Raw genomic sequence first — 24,951 nt, 5'->3', positions numbered from 1 at the left:
TATCCAAGGAAATAAATTCTTCAGAGAAAATATTTTACTCCTCCGATGAATAATGTTGAATGTTATGTATGTCATAATCTTGGACATGTTGCAGCCAGATGCAGAAGAATAATGGTTCAAGAAATATCATCACGTTCCAGGTACTTTAAGGGATATTTCTTTGCTTGCAATATGTTTGGTCACAAAGCTGTTGATTGCTATAGAAGGAATATGAAACATGTAAGATGTTATGCATGTAACAAGCTTGGACATACAACAAAGGAATGCAGGAACAAAGTACGGGCACCATACCAAAAGGAGAAAACATCATCACACTTGAAGATATGGAAGAAGAAGGAAGTACAGTCAAAAAGATGTGGCACAACACAATATACAAACATAACAGACTCAGAGGGAGCTGAAAGTGTAAAACTTCAGTGTCCTAAATCTCATACGCAAGTTTCATAAAGGGAAGTCACGTATATATGTGAGTTAGTTACTACACAGTCGCGTATATGTTAGTTTGAGGAAAAGCAGTGGGACAGACTCAGGAAAAAGGGTCTGATATGATTCACTCCATTATTTGCTCTATTTGATAATGGTTACAATCTACTAATGATGTGTGAAAATGTATTGATACTTGTAAGGTTTTTAAAATTGTTTTGATCCTAAATTAATGATGATGATGCCATGATACTTCTTGTTGATATATGCATGATCAGATTTGACAGTAAGCAAGATGGCATAGGTTCAAGGGGAGCATATGCTTTTAATAATGCATTGTTGGCATTATGGGTAGTAGTCCTTGGTGATGATGCTTATATGGCTAAATGATATATCTTGCTATGATATGGTTATGAGTTGTCCATGACAAAATCTCATATGATTCTTGGGGTTACATAGTTGATGTTCAAATCAGATTTGTGGTTGATTATCTGATGATGCATATATGGTGCTTACATGGTGATCTTCATAAGGATAAGGAGAAGTACAAAGCTTGAATACACATCTTCATTACTTGATGATGAGTCACCCATATGTTGCTGTCGTCATATGCACAAAGATCATATAATACAGTTATGATGCAGGATTCCTATAGTTCTTGGCGCTCATGTGGATGAGGATTTTTGCTGTTAATGATATCAAGAAGTCTTAACAAATGATCTTGAGCTCAAGATACATAGCGCTGATACATGGATGATTACTCAAAGTTGCATTGTTGGAGACATGATGATGATGAGTTCTTACCTATATGATGATAGGTTGATACTTACATATGTTGATTGATGTAGATGTTCCCAAGTGATGATACTTGGATTATGCAGATCTCGATGTTTATGAGATGGTTATGGTGTTTTTCACATATGATATAATGTGAATGATTTTGTATGTCATATGCAGAATTCTGTTCAAAATCATGAGTTGATGCGGACATACCTTGATGACTTATACACTAATGAACATATACAGGTTGCTGGTCTAGATGTTGTTGTCAAATGATTATGGAGCAGATCATACATTGTGTATGATAGTTGTTGATGACTATCATGATCTTATTTAGATGTTTGTTCTCTATTATAAATATCATGTAAAGGTCATATCAAGACTCATGATGTAATAGTTTTTCTCTATCTATTGTAGTCATTTGATGAATCCCTTTTCGTCATATGATGTAATTTGTACCCCCACTATGCATGGGAAGGATGATGTAATATTTTAGTCATGTATAAACATTTGGTATCTGGTGTATCCCCACTTGGTTGGGTGGGTGAGTCAATATTGATATATCCCCACTTGGTTGGGAGATGGATGTATGTATGAGTCTTTGGTGATAGGAAGGTCACTTATGATGTATAGAGTCATGTTCTTTCTTGTAGAACATCTTTTTGTAGACCTTGCTTACAGTCAGGGGGAGCATAAATAGCACACTTTAGTAGAGCAAAGATTTCAGCATGTACTCAGAGGGAGCATGGACAGATTGGTACACCATGTCATATACAAAGGGGGAGCTCACTCAGAGATTTCAGCAGGTACTCAGGGGGAGTATGGATAGCGAAATGATTATCAAGGAAAGAGAATATCTTGGTCCGCCCTTTGCCCTTGATGTCAAAGGGGGAGAGTGATTTGGTGTTGTTGCCATCAAGTCCAAAGGGGGAGATTGTTGGTATTATGATGCATGTGTTGTACTTGATGGAAACCCACTCGTAGAAGAATAACTCACTTATATATAACTAGATGAATCTATAGAAGAGATATCAGGTGTGACAGAATACATGGGATGGAGGACAGCTCAAAGGAATCAGATGACAGTTCTCAGTATGACAAGATAGCTTTGCCATCAAGTCCAAAGGGGGAGATTGTTGGCATTATGATACAAGTGTTGTCCTTGATGGCAACTCACACAGATGACAGATCATAGTGCAATAGGTCGGTAGCAAAGAATTGATGATCAGACTACAAAGAATGAAGAAAGAAGAGTATATACGCGGGTTCACTATATACCAAGTTGTGTACACACACAGGTTCACTATATACCAAGTCGCGTATATACGCAGGTTCGCTATATACCAAGTAGTGTATACATGTAGGTTATACACACAGGTTCACTATATACAAAGGCGCGTATACACGCGAGATTGCTGATCAAAAGTCGCATATGCGTATGCACGCACTTTCATGCACGGAAAAGCGTGTACATGTGGGAAAGCTTATTTTTGGGTCCGTGGTATTTAGACCTATGGTTTTGGACCTTGGTATTGTGATTGAAGTGTTGAACCCAAGTATTGGGTCCCTAGTATTGGTTCTAAATGGTTTTGGACCATAGTATTAAGTAAGGCCTAAGACTATAAAAGGAGAAGAAGATCATTAGGCAAAGGCATCGAGAAAGTCTTGAATATCTGATGAAGTATGAGATCCAGTATGCAGGTTATGGGTTCATGATACCTTGCTTGATCTAAGCTAAGGAGGAATCTTAGTGATTGATGGAGAACAAGATCTAAGGATAGATCTAATGGCTTGCAATGAATCATTTCTATACGGTTTGATCTTGCTTATTCTAGATCTGTGTACTGACGCATGTAATGTTCTGTAAATATTATGATCTAAGTAGAACTCAAGTTTGGAATAGCTGAAAATCATGAATGAATATTTATAGAGATATACATTGGTTGACTATGTTAAATGCACGTACATACGCAGGTTAGATACATCTAAGTAGCGTATACCATATGAGCTATGATGTTTGAAGTTACAGGTGGTTCTGGTTGTTGATGAGTTCTAATCACTGTTTACTAGTGCCAGTATTCTGCATATTCAGTTTGGTTGATTGTGTTTAGCTTTAGTGTTGATGGATGAGATCTATAATGGATCAGGATCATAATGACTTATCTTTATGTGATCTGATGGACTAGATCTGGTTGCTAACATATGTATTATCCTTGTATATGTAATGATCTGGGTATGTCTGAAGTCAGGAAGTGCAACAAAGTTATAAGTAAGTAATTGATGACATATACGCTGGTTCTCTTTGGTGAAGTTGCGTATACATGCTGGTTCTACTCTTCCAAGTAGCGTATGCACTCTTATGCATGATTTTTGATGATATAGTTAGATCTGAATGTTGTTGCAGAGTTCTGTGTTCTGCTCTGTGTTCTGGTGACTACAGTTTGTTGACAAAGTTTCAGTGATTCAGTATTGGGTGATTCAGAGATTGATGATGCTAGTGTCGATTGATTGTGTGCTTTAATGATATTAATGGGTCCAGTATGAAAATTGGATTAAACGTGGCCTTCAGATTATGGTGTTGTCATTCAGGAGTATCCAGTGTAAAAATTTATGAAACGTGGTACCTGAAGGAAGAAAGAGAAGGTTGTTGCCTTCTATAGGTTGGCACCTACATACTAGTACATTAGCTAGTACAAGAGCTAAGGGGGTGGTAGCTCCCTTCCAGTAGCAGCTGGAAAACGAGTAAAGGGTGGAGCATTTCAATAGGCCGGCACCTACGTACTAGTAAATGGATCGACTAGTACAAGAGCTAAGGGGGTTTAGCTCCCTTCCAGGAGAGTCTGGAGAACGAGAGAAGGTTGTAGCCTTCTGCAGGTAGAAGCCTTTGTACTGGTATAAGACTGAACCAGTACAGAAATATTGTAAAAATAAGTTTCTTATTAAAAGGAAGATAGAGACAACTTGCAGCAGGTGGTTTTCACCCACATTGGGTTTCCACCTTACATCATGGTGTTCATGTGTGATTCTTGGGTGTGATGATGTATTCTGTTTTACTGCTCCTGTTTACTGTTCATATGGTTAATAAAGTTCTGATGCACTAACTAAAGATCAACATTTAATGGATTAACTGAATCATAAGTTTACTAGATATACGCTAGTTGCATTAAACACAGTTGTGTGTACACGCAGATTCCCTTAACTGAAGTAGCGTATATGAATCTGAGTATGGAAATGAAAAATTTATATTGATTTGATAATACTGATTCACCCCCCCCCCCCCCCCCCCCCCCCCCCCCCCAGTATTATTTCCAACAGAGTGATAGTTTGTTGATGCTTGCATGCATGTGACAACTATTATTTTCAGATAACTGAGTATTTTCTCATGGATAATTGATGCATGGCAGTTCAGACAGAGACCCAGTTGAGATCAGATGAGGGACAGTGTACTATCAGATGCTTGGATATTTCTAGTAAGTATTCCTTGCATGAGGAAGGAATCTATTTTCTTCTATGACTACGTAGTTGGACCTGAGGTGACAACAGGTATGATTAGGCCAACTTACAACCTATATATTGAGGCCTAGGTAGTCCATGATTTTCATCTTTTGATTGCAAAGAGTATAGGATAGCTCTTGAGCTGATTCTTTTTGTAAACAGAAGAGGATTTCCACTTGATTGATAATACAGTGATGGGGGTTTTATGCTGGTGCTTTCCCCAATGATATATCTTATGTTATGGTTGATTATTTCTCTTGATCAATTATATGTGTTTATGCTTGATGTTTCTCATGAATTCGATTATGATTTCACTTAATGTTTTGTAGAACTAGATCAAATATTATGCTTTAGTACATTGCATATATCAGTTTGATCTACAGGTGAAATTTCTACATGGTATCAGAGCACAGGTGATCAAGGAAGAACAGTATACGGTCAAGAGAAATTCGAAGTTTATTATTCAGGTTTAGATCTCAATTCTTATCACATCCATTTCACTGATGTATTTCTATGGTTTGAGGCTTGAGTATGCCCTTGATGGCAGCTCAAACTACATAGCTTGGAAGGATCGCATGTAGGCAGTATTGGAAGATTACGACTTTAAGGACTTCATTGATCAAGAAGTCCCTAAGCCTATTGATGCTACTCAATTGGCGGAATGGAAGAAGTGTGTGGCTAGAGCTAGGAGAATCATCCTGGAGGGAGTTTGAGATCACATAATTTCAAGCCTCCATGGGAAGGAGACTCTGCATGCAATGTGGAAAACATTGAAAGATTTATATCAGAATAGCAGTGATCAGAGGAAGTTGGCACTGAAGGACAAACTTTGAAAGATCAAGTGTGAGAAGGGTGACACTATCTCTATGTTCCTGAACAAGCTCACCACCTGCAGAGATGAGCTTGCAAGTGTAGGGGTCACTACAGTTGATGATGATATGGTGAGTCTAGCACTCCTTGGCCTTCCTAAGAGCTGGCATAGCTACCAGGACTCAATGAATGGAAGGGACAAACTGCTAGATTGGGAATGACTATGGTCGGATTTGATGCAGGAGGAGATTAGATGGAGCACCAGGGATGGAGCTTCTTCATCAAAACATGATGATGAAGAGAACTTAGCTTTAGCATCTAAAGCTAAGAAAGGGAAAGGGAAGGCATCCCAATCCAAGTCTTCTCAAGGAGGGAAGAAGTTTGACAAGTCAAAGGTGAGATGCTTTCATTGTCATGAGTTGGGCCATTATGCTACTAATTGCCCAAAGAAGAAGTCCAAGAAAGGTTCCTCCAAGGAATCTGATGGTGATGCACTAGCTTCACAGTTTGAGATGGATTTCTCACTTATTGCATGCATGGTTTCATCTAGCATGGGATGTGTTTGGTACTTGGACAGTGGAGCCTCTTTCCACATGTCAAGTGACAAGAATATTTTCAACACTTTGGAGGAGAAGGATCTCCATATACGGATCAAGATGGGCGATGAAAGATAGTACCGTGTCTTGGGTGAAGGTACGGTTATGTTTTAGAGGGAGCATGGTTCTCCCCTCACTCTTTCTAATGTTATGTATGTACCAGGGCTGAAAAGGAATCTTGTGTCTATTGCTATGCTTGAGGATAAAGGCTATGATGTAGTCTTTAGTTTGGGAAAGGTTTTCCTAAGGCATATCGGCACTGGACAGACCAAACAGATTGGGATTCGAACTAAGAATCTCTATAAGTTACAGGTAGAAGACTGTGTTGCATTGAGTTTTAAAGCAGAGTTGGTGCATGGCCAAGATATTGGCGATTTATGGCATAGGAGACTGGGCCACTTGCATCATGCGGCCTTGAAGATCATGTAGCAGATTTCTATCGAATTACCCAAGTGCAAGCTGGAGAAAACGAGCACATGCAAAGGTTTCACTTTGGGTAAGTACGCAAAAGCTTCCTTTCATGATCAGGATAGTAGAGCAGGAGAAATTTGGGAGCGAGTTCATTCAGATGTATGTGGGCCCTTCTCTACAGCCTCCACTGCAAAGCATAGGTACTATGTTATTTTTGTTGATGATTTTTCTCATAGATGTTGGATCTACTTCATGCAAAAGAAGTATCAAACCTTCTTGACTGTTTGTGAGTTCAAAGCTTTGGCAGAGAAAGAATCAGGAAAGAAAGTAAAGGCCTTGTGAAGTGATAACGGTGGAGAGTATGTTTCCCAACAGTTTAAGGACTTCTGTGCTTCAGAAGGAATTAAACGGGAACTCACGGCACCTCATAACCCATAACAGAATGGGGTGGCTGAAAGGAAGAACAGATCTATTGTGGGAGTAGCTCGAGTGATGTTGCATGACCAAGGCCTACCACTTCATCCATGGGCTAAGGCATGCAATACAGCAATGTATCTTCATAACAGAAGTCCTCATTGTATTTTGGGGATGAAGACACCTATGGAGGATTTTTCGGGGAAGCAACCAGATGTGAGTCACTTCTGCATCTTTGGATCACTAGTCTATTATCATGTGACCAAAGATGCTCAGAAGAAGCTAGACCCAACAACTGAGTTGGGAATACTTGTGGGCTACACAGATACACCTCACAACTATCAGGTGTTTTTTCCTACCAGTCAAAGGACCGTAGTGTGCAGGGATCTGAAGTTTGATGAGTAGCGAGCCATGTGAGTGTCACTTGAGAGGGAGCTAGAGTTGCATGGTGATGATGAGGAACTATTAGTTCCTAAGGAGGAGGAGCCTCCTGATGATGCAAATCAGCCACACGTAGAGATTCCAGTAGTGGAGATCACCACTACAAGAGAGTCTTCTAGAGATGGGCCGAAACGCTCATGGGAAGCTGACAAATTGATGTAGGATGCGAGAGAGAATGTGGGGCAGCCATCCTCTCATCGCAGATAAAGGAGATATCCCGATAGATACACTAGATACATGGCCCTAGTTGGGGAGTGTGTAGCAACCGAGCCTTCTTCTTTTCAGGAGGCAGTGCAACAGCCAGTTTGGGTGGATGTGATGGTAGAGGAGTATGATTCTATCATGCGAAACAATGTGTGGGATGTTGTTCCTAGACTGGGGGACAAGTCAGTGGTTACTTCCCGATGTCTTTACAAGGTAAAGCAGCCAGCTGATGGTAGTATTGAGAAACACAAGGCAAGGTTTGTTGCCCATGGTTTTTCACAGGTTGAGGGGATCGACTATGATGAGACCTTTGCTCCTGTTGCAAGGTACTCATCGATCAGATCGATTCTAGCACTATCAGCACAGATGGATGGAAGATCCATCAGATGGATGTGAAGACATATTTCCTAAATGGGGAGATTGAGGAAGAGGTATACATAGAGCAGCCTAAGGGATTGAGACCTTCGATCATGAGTTGCATGTGTGCCAACTCAAGCGAGCATTGTATGGGCTGAAGCAAGCACCTCGTGCTTGGTATACCAGGATCGACAGTTATTTCACCGGGTTGGGCTTCACCAAGAGTGAAGCAGATGCGAACCTCTACCACATCATGGTAGAAGGTAAGCTATTGATTATTGTACTTTATGTTGATAATCTGATTTTGACAGGTGGTGATTAGTTGATCAAGTCTTGCAAGGAGGACCTTGCAAGAGAGTTTGAGATGAAGGACATGGGCCTCATGCACTACTTTCTAGGCATGGAGGTGTGGAAGAGAGATGGGGAAGTATTTGTGCCTCAAGGCAAGTATGCCAATGAGATACTCAGGCACTTCCACATGGAGATGTGCAAGCCCATGGGGACTCCTCTAATAGGTAACTGGAGGAAGGAGGATGCTACTTCAGGTGAGGTAGTAGCTGCTACAGTTTATTGGCAGCTTGTTGGTTCACTCATGTATTTGGTGAACACATGACCGGATTTGTGCTTTGCGGTGAACCAACTGAGTCAAGCTATGGTTCAACCAACCAAGTTATTTGGAACATGGAAAAGCATGTGCTTAGATATCTCAGAGGCACTACACAGTATGGATTATGGTATAGGCGGACAGAGGGAGTGAAGCTTCAAGGCTTCAGAGATGCAGATTGGGTAGGTAGTCCATCAGACATGAAGAACACTTCTGCATGAATCTTCAACCTTGGGTTAGCTGCAGTTTTTTGGTATAGCAGGAAACAGAGATCAGTTGCACTTAGCTTAGCGGAGGCTGAATACATGGCTGCGAGTCAGGCTGCATATGAGGCCATCTGGATGCAGAAGATTCTAGTGGGATTGTTTGGTCAGATGATGGATCCTACCGTGATATATTGTGATGATCATAGTTGCATTAAACTCTCTGAGAATCCAGTGTTTCATGACAGGTTCAAGCATATAGATACCTGCTATCATCATCTATGGGATTGTGTGGTCAAGAGGATCATGATTTTGCTGTACATTTCGACCAAGGAACAAGATGCAGATATTTTGACAAAGGCATTGTCAAAGGGCAAGTTTGAGTTCCACAGAGGCAGGATTGGGGTTGCTGATAATCCCTTTCTTGTTGAGAGGGAGTGCTGAAAAGTGTGCAAGAAGAAATGCTAAATTTAAAAAGTGCTAAAAATAGAACTGCTAAAAATAGCACTTCTAAAATAGCAGTTTTTCCAATGAGCATTTTGGCCACCTTGGGTGAGAGGTGAAACTGCTAAAAATAGAATCTTATAAAAATAGGATTTATGGGTCCCTTCCTATTTTTAGCAGTCCCTGGTCTAACTATAGGAAGTAAAAACGAATTTGGTAATAACAACAGTTTAAAATATTAATTAATTAATCTCCATGAGTTAATTAGTTATGGAAAATTAAACTTGAAGTCTTTGTGAGAACATGCAATTAGTTGTCCCACTGATTGAGGAATTGATTCTCACCACTGATTGAGGAATTAAGTATGAGTTCTATAATGAGAGAATCAGTTGACTTAGTTTAACTTAGTCAAGTCCAGTTAGATTATTTTAACAAGTTGTTAAAATAATGAGTGATAGTTTGTTGATGCTTGCATGCATGTGACAACTATTATTTTCAGATAACTAAGTATTTTCTCATGGATAACTAATGCATGGCAGTTCAGACAGAGACCCAGTTGAGATCAGATGAGGGACAGTGTACTATCATATGCTAGGATATTTCTAGTAAGTATTCCTTGCATGAGGAAGGAATCTATTTTCTTCTATGACTACGTAGTTGGACCTGAGGTGACAACAGGTATGATTAGGCCAACTTATAGCCTATATATTGAGGCCTAGGTAGTCCATGATTTTCATCTTTTGATTGCAGAGAGTACAGGATAGCTCTTGAGCTGATTCTTTTTGTAAACAGAAGAGGATTTCCACTTGATTGATAATACAGTGATGGGGGTTTTATGCTGGTGCTTTCCCCAGTGATATATCTTGTGTTATGGTTGATTATTTCTCTTGATCAGTTATATGTGTTTATGCTTGATGTTGCTCATGAATTCGATTATGCTTCCGCTTAATGTTTTGTAGAACTAGATCAAGTATTATGCTTTAGTACATTGCATATATCAGTTTGATCTACAAGTGAAATTTCTACAGTTTTAAAGTGTGCTTTATTATTTTGAAGTGCACTTTTAAAGGGAGAGAAGGTCTGTATCCTTCCGAAGTGTGATCAAATGGTCCTTGTTCTTCTAAAGTGTGTTTTTTCACTGAGTCTTTGAAGTGTGCTCAGGCTTGGGAAGGAGCAGTTCTCTCAACATTTGCTGCTTGTTCATATGGAATGTGCTTTTCACTGGGGGGGCACAAAGGCTAGATCACTTATCCTAGGAAGTACTAATGCACTGTGAGAGGGAGGATACCTTAGAAAATACTTAGTGCACAAGTATGGGAGGAAAATATACATCAATGAGGCTCATGAATAAGATGTAATCATCACCTAGTAAGAGGGCTAATTCCTTTACAACTTGCACTGAGAAGGAGGACCAAGAAGAGCTCTCAAAATGGCTATGTGTGGGACCAAAAAAGTAGGAGAAATAAATGAATCCTAACATGACTCAAACATGGACCACAAACATAAATTTCATCAATAGAAGCCAACAGAATGTGCAGAAATCATGAACAATAGTCACACCTTAAAACAACAGCAAAGTGACACCTATTTCTGATTTCAATAGTTGAAACGACGCATTACAACACTTAAACAAAAGTTTTGTCAAAAGTGGAAACTAATACTAAAAGGTGCGCTAAGTTGTAGGAATTTCTCTGAAACATATTCTAATGATATGAAATACCATCTCATGTAGAAGAGTTCATCAAAACTAACTTTGGTGATATGCAAAAGTGTGACACATGTAGGAGTGAAAAAAACAAAAGAAAAACATGTAACAGGAGAAAAACATGAAGATTACACTTGAAAAATGTGAACAACCTTAAAAGAGACACATTTCAAGGAGAAGATAACTTGAAAATGACATTTATTAAAGTGAAAGTGAGGAAAATAGACAACTATAAACGTAAAAATGACACATGTGAAAATGATGGTGCGCAAAAGAGACAATTGAGAAAACTCACCAAAATAGAAACACAAATGCTACCAAAGTGAGGGAGACTATCAACGAAAGTCTAAACTGACTATCAACATGATTTGAACATCACACAGGCTCTATCTTGATGGATGGTGCTATGTATATGCAATATTGCATAAAGGAAGTGTGCTCATAAACTCATCGAAGACTAAGCATGTGTGTGAGAAAGTGGCTTGGCGATTTAAAATGAGGAAGAAGACTTAAACCCTTTACAAAACATCAATAAACCATGGAGTAACCATATGGTGGTAGACCGTAATATCCTCAGTAAGATTTACAATTCTAGCGTAGGAAAAAATTTGGAGGGTGTTGATTGCATACACTTGGTGACACACTGGTAGAACTCCATCTTCTCTATTTAGGTTTAATTATTTAAGTGAAAGGTCTCAGTATTTTAGGAAGTATTGATTCATATTGCATATTACCTTGGGTTCCCTACTCAACCCGGTTGGAGATATAGCCCCATCCATTCCGTTTCTCGATTAAACACATATCAAGGCATGCCAATTCAAAATTATTTTGATCTAAGAAAGGGTAATGTATAATTGTGAGTTTAAGATAATTAGAGTATGAGTTTTCATCTCTCGTGTTGCTCCACTGCTAACATACCTTGACAGTACCTTGGAAGAGTCGCTACAGGAACACAAGCATCACTTCATTGCCAGCGATATTGAGCAATACCTTGGAGAAGTTACTTATTTCACCTCTCTGCGTAGGAATCCTTTCTCTTCTTTCACCCTTTATTTATTTTATTTATATAATTATGCTTAGGCACTTATTTATTTCATGGGTCAAAGAGGGATCCCAACTTATTGAGATAAGGAGAGGTTATTCCTTCAGAGAAGTTAATATAGACCTTTGATATTAGCTTTCTCGCTAATTTATTTTCCCCTTACCCTTATCTACTCAATTTTATCAACAAGAAAAAAAATATTTACTTACAATACAGAGTTGAGGAAAGAGGATCCTAGAATAGATACAAGATTTATAGTTCAACCAAAGTATTTCCATTCAATTGGATCGTATTTTCCATTCAGACATCATTGAGTTTAAACATATGTAAAATGAGATGGAGAAGAGGTAACAGATTAGACAAGTCATTGTTCGCCATTACAATTTCCCTTTTCAAGTTTTTCCAGTTTGTCTTTTGAGCCAAATAGGAGCATATTTCATTCAAACTATTATTAAATAAAAAAATGAAAATGCATGAGAAGACAACAAAACAAAACCGAAAGAAAAAAGAAATGGAGGTGGAACACAAAACAATATGAAAAATATACAATAAGAAAACAAATAATTGCAGAGACTCGATGGAGAGCAGGATAGAGGGTGGATGCAATACAAGGGAAACTAAATGCAACTAATCCTACTCCTAACCTAATTAGCCAGAAGGTCAGGGCTAAGTGTAATGATATTTCCAATGTAGCCATTGGTTTTCTTGATCTGCAACCAAAAAGATATAAGAAATTAAAACCAATATAAAATAATGTGCAATAGAAAATATAAGAACATTGAAAACATACACAACCAACTAAATTTTTGGATTATTACCAAAATGGTGTGCCATACTGAATGGTTTGAGCCAGTTTCGAACTTTACCTTGTTGTTTGAAATGTTGATTATACAAACATTGCAAGTTTCTTTTGAATACACATTCATTTATGTTTTTAGCTCTTGTAAACATCAAAAAATATTGCAACTTGTTATTTTTGTAGGTTTTAACCACGTACTGAAATTACCTGCATACGAATTCTAAAAAACAGAAAATAAGCAATGGTGAGAGAATAACACATAAAACAAATATACACAGATATTTTCCCCTGGATCCCAAAACCGAGACTACAAGATTGATTTTTCATTAAGTTCCTTTCAATGTTACGATACATATATATGCATGTCGAAGCATCCATAAACCCCAATCCAGTAACCCTAGATTAGAACATAACCATAGTTCCCTTGACCAGATCTACAAAATACCATGGACCAAAAACCATCACGCCCAAAACCATGTGTGAAATCCATGCACAAAACCATAGGTAGGTCTACCCACCTAATATATGGGCTAGTGGTGGAAAGAATATAACACAACCCAACATTCTCCCACTTGTTGTTTTCTTTCCATATGGGGCCACAGGAGAGCTTAGTCATTGATCCATCCCTACAATGCCCATTATTTCTCTACACCAAGAGAACTTCTTAAAGCTCATAGATTTTGTCATTGCATCTACAGTATTCTTCAAAGTGTCCACCTTTACTTGCAACACATTTTTGTCTTCTACCATATCCCTCACAAAGTGATATTGAACATCAATATGCTTTGTCTTTGAATGATAAGAAAGGTTATTTTCCAAGAAAATTGCACTTTGGCTGTCACAGTCTATCCTTATAGCTTATTGTACTAACCACATACTTGAACACAATCTCTACAACCAAACTGCTTCCTTTCTTGCATGAGTGGCTGCCATGTATTCTGCCTCTATACTTAATAGTGCCACTACAAATTGTCTCTTACTCGTCTAGTTGACTGCACCTCCAAATAGGTTCAACACATACCCACTTGCAGATCTTCTCTGATCCAGATCTCCAGCCCAGTCTGCATCAACAAATCCATGGATGTCCAAACTTTTATCTAATCCTAGTCTTCCTTGCTATCACAAACCATAATCACTAGTGCCACGCAAATACCTAAAAACCCGCTTCACTATTGTCCAATGCTCCTTCCCTGGTTTTGACATAAACCTACTCAAATTTCAATACTCCCACTGCATGTGCAATGTCTGGTCTAGTACAGACCATAGCATACATCAGACTACCGGTTGCACTTTCATATGGAACACGGGACATGTCCTCTTCCTCTTCTTGTGTCTTGGGACATTGTTCAACAAATAAATTTACACCTACAGGAATAGGAACCTTCACCATTTTACTATCCTACATATTAAACCTCTGTAGTATTGTCTCGACATACTTCCTCTAGTTTAACCAGAGCTTCCTCTTTTGCTAATCTTTTTTAATTTCCATGCCCAAAATATAGTTTGCAACACCAAGATATTTCATGTCGAATTTGGAGGATAATTTGGTATTCAAATCCTGGATAATTAATTTGTCATTTCCAACCAGTAACATATCATCCACATACAAGACCAAATAAATAACACGGTCACCAATTAATTTAAAATAAACACAGTGATCTACTTTTCTTCTGGTGAAGCCAAGTCCCCGTATAAATGTATCAAATTTATGATACCACATCCTTGGTGACTTTTTTAACCCATACGGAGACTTTTTTAACTTTCATATCATTTCTTTCTTACCTTTCACCGCAAATCCTTCATGTTTCTTCATGTAGATCTTTTCTTCTAGATCGCCATGAAGAAATGTTGTCTTCACATCCATCTGTTTTACCTCAAAATCAAAAGCAGCAACAACAGATAAAAGTAATCTAATAGAAGCTACCTTGGCAACAGAAGAAAAAATATCACCAAAATCAATTCCCAACACCTGGGAATAACCTTTTTCTACCAACTGAGCTTTATATTTCTCCACCTTTCCTTCTGCATTCATCTTCTTCTTGAACACCCATTTGCTGCCAATGGGTTTCCTTCCAGTTGGAAACTCCACCAGATCCCAAGCCTCATTTTTGTGCAAAGATGCCATTTCATCAACCATGGCCTCTTTCTAGAGTTTCCCATCCTTTAAATCTACTGCTTCCTTCACAGTTCTGGATCATCATTAGTAATAGATAAAGAAAAATTTTAACAGAAAGAAGATGGACTATACCTTTCTGGCTGCCTTCTTTCTTGAACTGATCTTCTCAAAACCGGAGTTTGTGGCTCTTCATCTTCTGATTCTTCTTCTGCTGTAGAGTTTGATTCTTCCTCCTTTAGCTCAAACTCTATCTTCTTAGGTTCCTTTGGTATCAATCCATGTTTAATAACATATTTCACATCTCTAAAAACCACATCTCGGTTGTACACAACCTTCCTTGTTACTGGGTTCCAAAGCTTATAACCTTTTAAACCATCCTTATACCCAATAAAGATGCACTTTTCAGATTTACTATTAGGCGTGGGATCCCTCCAAGGCAATTTTTGGGGCTTAAAGCCCAAGTTTTGACTAAGTCCATTGTAAAGACTCCGAGATTTGTGGGCACAGAGCACGAAGTTGTAATAGAGTGATAGGGTTGTCCGCCCTCATTTTTGTAATGTAATGTCGGTTTGAGAGATCTAGATTGTATAATTAGAGTGAGGCTCTAAGTAGTTAAAAGAGGAGATAGAATAGAAAAGAAGGAAATCAAGCCATGAAGCAGCAAGTCGAAGTGTAGAGTCGTGTCTTTAGGTTGTATAGTAGGAGAAGGCTCTGCAACTGAGTGCACAGTGGCCTAGTAGTCTGCAACTAAGTGTGCGGACCCTTGCAACTGAGTGCATAAGGCAGGTTGAGTCTGTAACCATTGGAAGAATTAATAAAGAGAAGTTTTACCATATTTTTGTGTATCTTTTCTTGTTTTATGCATTGAAGTATATTGGGTATGAATTGCAAGTTTACTATTTGTTATCACTTAAGAAACAATTTCTAAATTGTTCACATCAGTTCGATTGTAAAGGTTAGGTGTTAGTCCGGGTTTAATTTTTCCATGTTTGCTTTAGTGTCTAAGTCCTAGGAGTCTTGTTGGTATGTTTAAATAAAGGTCAACACTCCGTTTTCATCCATCACTGGTCTAACATCACACCTAAGCTCCATATGTCAATCCTATTTCAAAGTTCTTATGCGCTACGAAATCGGGGATTCGTGCTGATCCATAGAAAATCTCATCCAGCTGTCAAATTTATCAAAATACGTTATCTTCCTACATCATCAGTTATCAGCCCATACACTTTTCCTGTCAATTCAACCGCTTATCCTCATCATTAGGTCATTAGGTGTCTTGGTACGCACAGGTTGCAAGTTTCGAAAAGGAGCCGAGTGTTCACAATCATGATGATGTTTGGGTTCATACATGGGAAGCGAATTAATACCCTCAGATGGAGGCTCAGCTGCTACTCAATTGGCTGCACATCTAACCGGAATTCACAGTGCCATAAAAATGCTTAACAACCGTATTAGAGTTCTTTATCATTTCTTGTCAGCAATGCAAAGAGGTGAAATTCCATACGAAAATTCTTTGCTTCAGCAAGTTTCCAGTCTTCTAAGAAGGTTGCCTGCCATAGAATCCCCAAAGTTTCAAGATGATTTTCTAATGGAATATAACGATACACTGTTGATGGCTTACCTAGCTATGATCACAAATTGTTCCAGTACCATGAATGAACTTATCGACAAGTTCAACACAGCTTTTGATAAACAAAGCAGAAGAGGAGGGCGAACTACTTTTCTTTAATTCTTGGTCTTAATTTATGATTTCTGGACTGAATTGAGTTGGTGATTTGCACTTCAGGCAAACAAAGCAACGCAAAAGGCAGCCGGGATATATATATATATATATATATATATATATATATATATATATATATATATATATATATATATATATATATATATATATATATATATATATATATATATATATATATATATATATATATATATATATATATATATATATATTTCTCCCTATATTTTTGTTGCAAGGCAGCTCTGCGGATTGCGACTCTGCCGGATCTTGTTGGCACCGCCTTCTAAGCTTTTAGCACTTATCTGACCAGATAAGGCTCTGTAAAAGAGGGCCAGTGAAGAGGTCCTTGCATCTAGAAGAATTGTGAAAGTCCGTCGCAATCCAACAGCATTTGGTGAGCAGCCTTCTATTGTGCAAGAGGAAGATGTATCTCAGGCTAAAGATGACACTAATATAAGTGAAAACCCAAAAAAGGCTACAAAAGTGCCTGAGCTGAAGGCTGTGGATGTAACTGTTAATGAGGCCAATAAAGTACCTGAGACTAAGTTAGTTGATGCAAATGTGAATGAGGATGATTCGAAAGATAAGGAACAGGCACATCTGGAGCCAACAAAGGCTTCTAAGGAGAACGCGCACTATTCACAATACCTCCAGAATTGGCCTATGGTTCTTCTGGCGTGCGACCCACTATACCTCCCAATGCCACCCTCCAATTTGATGTGGAATTACTTTCGTGGACTAAGATTGTTGATGTATGAAATGATGGAGGCATTCTCAAGCGAATAATATCTAAAGGAAAAAGAATCGTGGGATATGGATACAACAGAGAAAATAGAGGCCTCTAAACAGAAGAAGGAGCAAGGAAATTCTCTGTTCAAGGTTGGAAAGTACCAGCGAGCTGCAAAGAAATATGAGAAGGCTACAAAATATATTGAGCACGACAGTTCCTTCAGTGCTGAGGAGAAAAAGCAATCAAAGGTTTTGAAAGTATTGTGTAACCTGAATCATGCAGCATGCTGTCTTAAATTGAAAGACTTCAAGAAAGCAGTTAAACTATGTTCAAAGGTGTTAGAGTTTGAATCACAAAATATGAAGAGGCAAATCGAAGATCACAGCAAGTAAGGTTATGTACCAAATTTTGATGATTTACCTTGTTGCAATTTTTTTGAAGAATGATGCATCTCCATTCAGTTTTGAATAGCTTCAGGGTAGTTGAAAAGGACATTTCAATACAAAGAGGCTCAAGACAGTCGAATTTTGGCATTTAAACTATGTTTTTGTGATTACACAGCAGTTTCGTAGCGCGCTACGAAACTGCTAAAGATAATGCCTAATGCACAGCAGTTTCGTAGCGCACTACAAAACTGCTGTAGCTACATATTTTGATGAAGTTGACCAATTTTGAGGGACAAAAGGGAAACCTTTTTGAAAAGGAGTTTCTAAAGAAGGATCATTTACACAAGACAAGCATTCAGCAAGGACAAAACGAGCAAAGGAAAAGCATATATAAACCATAAGCCATTTGTCATAAAACTGATCACAGCCAAGTATTGTTCATCATACTTCAGGCAGAATTAAATAGGTTTTATCCTCATACACGTGCATGGGCAAGGTCTACAGCACATCAAGAACGTGGCACTCCAATACACTTTTGTGTAATCAAAGAAGAACAACATGGTTAATTGGTTTCAAATATCCTCGAGGAAACCAAAAGCAGAAAAACAGGGGCAGCTTCCTACTTTTCAGGAGCAGTAAAGGAGATGAGACATTAAGGGCCAGCAAGGAGTTTTAAACATCCACCAAGCCAAACTGAAGGAGACCACTTGTCAGAGAACGAGTTTTGATTGTAATAAATGCTATTACCAGCATGATGTGGAGTTAGACTCCTAATTGTCTTAGGTTTCTAAAACTTCTAGTTGGCAGTTTGTTGCATTTAATAGTTAGTTAAAGTTTGAGTAGGTGTCATAGCAAGCAGAATTTGAGTTCCCCTCATGCTGGAGGAGGAATCTCAGCTATGTAAAGAATTCTATATATAGGAGAAAGAGCAATGTACCAGGGGTTGGAAATTTATTGAGAAGAGCTCTGATATTTGGCTTTATGTAAAAGACTTTGTTTTTAGTAATACAGTATTGGCTTTGTTTCTCAGGAATCAGAAATAATTCGATGTGATGAATGTCTTGTGTTGTCTTTTCCTATTATCTACAGTGTTATGAATATGTGATTACTTAGAAATCACTAACAGTGCTCTAATTTCCTTCATATATTCGTAAATTGTGCTGCCCTTCTATGTGTTTGGTGTGTTCTACATATGTTGGATTCTGAATGCCCTGACTTCTATGCAAAGCTAACCTTCTGTCACTATTGAAGCATATATGACTCCATAAGCCCAATGGATACTTTCTAATTGTGTTTCAACCTCTTATACTTGTTCATTTTGTTTCATAGAGTTAGCCATCTTATTCATTATTCAAATCTTTAATCTTGTGAGAGAGCCCTCTCAGGTTGAGGAGGCTAAGCCTCAGCCTAAAGTAGGTTTGAAAGAGTTACTTGAAGTCTACCTGATCAGCAACCTGTCAGGGTCTGGTTTGAGATAACACTGTTTATTTACCGCGCAAACTTATATAAATGTGCTAAGTAAGTGAATATAATATAAGGTATCTGTTTATGTGAAGATAACTAACTATTATAAGAAGATAAGTAAGACCCACGGTGTGACTTGGGTAAATAGTACAGATTGTCGATCCAGCAGCGTAAAAGCCCCTTAGCCCCTATTTGGGGCTACGCGATGGCGAATATAACATGGCGTGAAGGCCCCGCAGGTCAGGAAAGTATGCGAAGTAACCTGCACGAAGGTATTCACAGTTGGAATAAATCAACCCCTGAGACATCTGAAGGGTGCGGAAACCTGGTTCCAACATCCCCCCATACTGCTTCGAGTGAGACCTCAGTCCCCGCTCCATGGACTGTTGCTGAAAGGGCCTGTAGTACAGGGATTTGTTTGGCTAAATAAACTCTGAACCTGGATCAGGCCCCAACAACCAAAAAAATGGTTCCATTGCCGAGACCGGAATCTGCATAGAGATGTCTGATTTCGTATCATTAGAATCCAACTAAGAAAGAAATTGAAGGTTGGTTGGACAGAAGATTCACGAGTTCACGACGTAGGAGAATAGGAATCCGTGACTATCAAAAGAAGAGTGGTTAGACTGCTACCTATACACAGAGATCCAAAAAAAATTCTTCGCATCTTTCCCTACTGAGGTGCATGAGTGGATTGTGAAGTTAGTTGATAGCCAAGGAAGGTGCAAGCTTGACAGTCCTATTGTGTGGACCCCAGAATTGGTGCACATATTAGAAGAATCAGAGGATAAGATCACGTGCGTTGTTGATCACTGGCTCGATCGAATTATAGGAGGATTCATTACTGAGTTCATGGTAGATACTTCAGTCAGCTATAGTGAGGCAGAGCAACGTTTCCTCAAAGGGCCGCGAGGTAAGTACATTAAGTCTCTGAACACTTGGATTAAAATGCTATTGTGTGAAAAGCGGATTATGTGAATACATTGATGTTCAGGGCTACGCAAAGTGGGAGAATTTACAGAAACGAAGGTAGTGTAGAACTAGAAACTAGCCCCTTGATTTCACCTCTGTGAGGGGACGAGGAAGAGCTCGTGAAGGTCTCACCAAGAAGTGTGATCAATTTGATAAGGCAGAGGATTCTACGCATATCACCTCCACCCACACCACCACCAGTTTCACCGCCTTTTCTCCTCATCTTCTTCCTCTCATGTCGAGAGTCGAACTCACCTCCTCTGATGCAATTGTTATTCCAACAACCAACAAGTCAGCGAGGACTTTGGCTAAATAAACTTCGAACCTGGGTCAGGCCCCAACAAGTCAACATTTACTATCCAAATTTGTTCTTTTCTCCTTTGGAACATGTACATATTCATCACATCTAAATACCCTCAGATGTGAAAGAGAGGATTTCTTACCAGTCCATACCTCTTGTGGAGTCTTATTGTCTGATGCTAATGAAGGTGATCTATTGACCAGGTAACATGTAGTCTCCACTGCCTCTGCCCAAAATTCATGTCCTAACCCGACACCACTGAGCATGCTTCATGCCCTTTCCATTAATGTCTTGTTTGTTCTTTTTGCAACTCCATTTTGCTCAGGTGTGTATGGAGTAGTCTTCTATCGTTCTATACCACACTTCTTACATAAATCTTCAAATTCCTTCTTGCAAAACTCTCCACCTTTATTTGTCCTCAACACCTTTATCTTCTTCTCTGTCTGGTTTTCCACTAGAGCATTAAATTCTTTAAACCTATCAAAGACATCATATTTCTTCTTAAGGAAATATATCCATGCATTCCTTGAGAAGTCATCTATAAATGATACATAGTACACAGACTTACCCAGTGATGGAACTGACACAGGTCCAAACACATCACTGTGCACAAGCTCTAATATTTTCTTCGCCCTCTTACCACCAGAGGGGAAATTCACCCGATTCTGCTTCCCATATACACAATTTTCACATAAATCAAAATCTAGAGAGCTATTAGACACACCTTCTACCATACCTTTACCATGAAGTATTTGAAGGCCCTTCTCTCTAATATTTCCAAGCTTTTGATGCCATAGCATGGTCTTTTCTCCAAATACCACTAGATTTTCTGCTCCACTTTCAGGAACCACAGAACTTTTTCACAAATCAATAACAGTGCTACCTTGCAGCTTGTACATAGTTCCAATCCAAACTCCCCACATCAATACCAGTGCTCCCTAAACCATATTGCAAGTATCTTTCTCAAACATTGTTTTTACACCTGGATCATCCATCTTGCTTACAAAATTCAGATTTCTAGCTAATGCGGAAATATGCAAAACACTCGGAAGTGTTCTAATCCTTCCACCTTGCAACTTAAACTTGAATTTTCCATGACCAACTATTCTAGCCTTCCTGTCATCCCCCAAGAAGACATCACCACCATCATATTTCTCATACTCGCAGAACCACTCTCAATGGGGAGTGAGGTGAAGGGATGCACCTAATTCAATCAACCATGCCTCATGATCTACATGTGTACTTGAAGAAGAAGCCAAGTACACATTCCCACCTTCATCTGAGATGGTTTTCACCTCTACGGAAGGAGCATCATCACAACCCTTTCCTTTCTCAGGAGCTTTTGATTTACAATCCCTTTTGTAGTTCCCTTCCTTTCCACATTTCCAACTCATATTTACAGGTTTTCCTGGAGATTTATATCTCCATCTAGATTTAGATCTCCCACTCAAGGACTTATTTTTGTTTCTATTCTAGGACTGTCCTCGTACAGACAAGGCATCACCATTCTGGCTCTCCATATTTTTCTGTCTCATTTCCTCCATCAGCAAGGATGAGATTATTTCATCAAACTACAAGGCAGTTGCATTGCTACCTATTGCAACAACTAGACTATGCCATGAATCTGGTAGAGAACACAACAAACTGATGCACTTATCTTCATCTGAAATTTTGATATCAACGGATAATAATTTTCTTACCACAGTATTAAATGCATTTAGATGCTCTATCACCGAGTCTCCATCTTTCATCCTCAGGTTATACAGATTTTTCCGTAGGAACAGTTTATTCACAAGAGACTTAGATTGGTACAAAGTTCCTAACTTGTCCCACAAATCCTTTTTTGTAGCTTCCCCTAATACATTCAGCAATACTGAATCTGAAACACACAATTGTATTGTGCTTTTTTCCTTCCGATCCAAATTCTTCCATTCTTCATCGGACACTATCGTTGGTTTAGTACCTGGATCTACCGCAATCCATTGATATTTATCCACCAACAGATCCCCTATATTGAGTTTCCACAACTCAAAACTCTGACCATTAAATTTCTCAATCTCTATCTTTCCACTACTCGTTGTCTTCTTTCACCACAAGAATTTATCCCGCAGATCTCCCACTGAATAGGGTCTAACATAGGCCCAATCAAAACCCATCAGTAGCAAAGGCATCCCCTTGAAGCCAAAACATCTCTGATACCAAATGTAGGTTTCAACCTCATACAAAAATTACCTGCATACGAATTATAAAAAATAGAAAATAAACAATGGTAAGAGCATAACAGATAAAACAAAAATACACAGATATTTTCCCCTTGATCCCAAAACCGGGACTACTAGATTGATTTTTCATTATGTTCCTTTCAGTTTTACAATAAATATATATACATGTTGAAGCATCCATAAACCCCAATCCATTAACCCTGGATTAGAACATAACCATAGTTCCCTTGACCAGATCTACAAAATACCATGGACCAAGAACCATCGTTCCTAAAACCATGTGCGAAATCCATGCACAAAACCATAGGTAGGTCTTCCCACCTAATATGGGGTCCAAAACAAAAATTCCCCAGGGTGCTGCCCCGGACCCCGTAGAGGGGGGCTACCACCCCCCTTGTGACCCCCCGCTGCACCTGGCACAACGAAAGGGGGGCTCCACCCCCCCTCTAACCCCCCAGTTCAACTATTGGGGTTAGTCGTGGAAAGATAATAACACAACCCAACAATTTGTAACAGATCTTGCAAAGTAATACTACTCTAACCATTCAGAAATTTCATCGCGATATTAAAAACAACCAATTTGAAGACCTTGGGACTTATGGGAAAATGAATTTTCAATAAATGAATTTGAATCACAACGAAAATCTTTGGTATTATGATCAGACTAGTCGAATAACATATATGATTCTCGAACCTCTATCAATTTCCTTTGTATCAAATTACATGCAAAGTCAACAATAAGAAATCTTAGGGCATTCAAAATAATCGTTGATATTATGAATCCAAGAAATCAAACCTCTATCAATTTCCTTTGTATCAAATTACATGCAAAGTGAACAATAAGAAATCTTAGGGCATTCAAAGTAATCGTTGATATTATGAATCCAAGAAATCAATAAGGATACTAGGTTGAAAAAAGATTAGAAGGATGTGTCAAGTCAAACCCAATACTCATATTAACACAGGGGTTTTGGTCGATTGAATGATTGAAGCAATTGCAATTACTCCAAAAGATAAAATGTGTCATGGATATGATCAGTTTCATGATATGCACAAAAGATGTTAGAAAATTAGAAAGTCAGAAAGATTCTCTTGTTCTTGATAAATAATTGTGATGTTTCTTATCATTACAATTATTTATCTCTTGTTTCTTTAGTTCATCAAGCAATTACCAAAAGTAGCATCACATAAAATAATAGACACCATATGTAGGCACATGTCAGGGAAAAAACACCCTCAAATGGAAAACACAATCAAGATAATTCTTCCTTTCAATAGTATCCTTTGATACTCTTCACCCTAGACTAAGACAAGATCTTTCCTCCACGCCAAGTCAACCTCCGAGAATTTCAACCTCCTTCTAGAAACTTTGACTAGGCAGCAACTTACAAAAACTAGTAGCTTCTGACAGCAGGAAAATTTGGAAGACTTCGATCTCCCAATATAGAGCACAAAACAGAGAAAGAGAAACATCAAAATTTCAATTTTCCTTCTCTCCTTAGACTTCTCCAAACTTGCATTCACTTCGACTCTCCGGCAGCAGACTTCGCACATTTTCCCAACTACAAGACATCTTTGCACTTCTTCCTAGCTACAAGAGATTTTCACACTTCTTCCTAGCTACAAGAGAATTGAAACTTGTGTGTGAGAATAATGCTCCAAATGAATTTGATGAGCTTCCTTTTATAGGCTTCTTGTGGGGTTGAATAGGGTCCTTAGGCCGAATTGATCTTCTTCTAGGCTGACATGGTGAGGAGGTTACATAATTCATATTTGACTCAATACTTAACCTTTTTACATGATTCAAAATCCCAAGAAGGGTCTCTTTAAATGTACAATAACTCTATAGAATCATAATAAATCCTAAAATTCCTCAATGGGGACTATGACATAAAACATGGTGACCTAGACATGAAACCCGTGCTTTAATAAGTCATAATAATAATAATAATAATAGTTTTCTTTATTCTTTTGAAATGTACATTACATGATGACTCGAGTACATTATTGAAGACTGAACATAGCTACATTTCCTATGACTCCCTCTTAACTAGAGAGGTATTCATAATGTATATAATACATGGAAGATCTCAAACTATATGAACCATAAAGAACTTTAGGCATCACAATGCCATGGACTATATTCCTAACCAAGAAAATCTATCCAATCAGTCACTCAACAATTTAGGCACCACAATGCCATGGACTAGATTCCTGACTAGGGAAATATATCCAAGTGGGACTAAGATAGACTCAATCTTTCAACCCCTTTAGGTACTGTCAGGCTT

This window comes from Pinus tabuliformis, chromosome 7 (genome assembly GCF_031772625.1).
Source record: "Pinus tabuliformis cultivar Carrire ecotype Pingquan chromosome 7, CPIR1, whole genome shotgun sequence".
In the NCBI taxonomy this organism is placed as follows: domain Eukaryota; kingdom Viridiplantae; phylum Streptophyta; class Pinopsida; order Pinales; family Pinaceae; genus Pinus; species Pinus tabuliformis.
Note: the sequence above shows the minus strand (reverse complement) of the source record.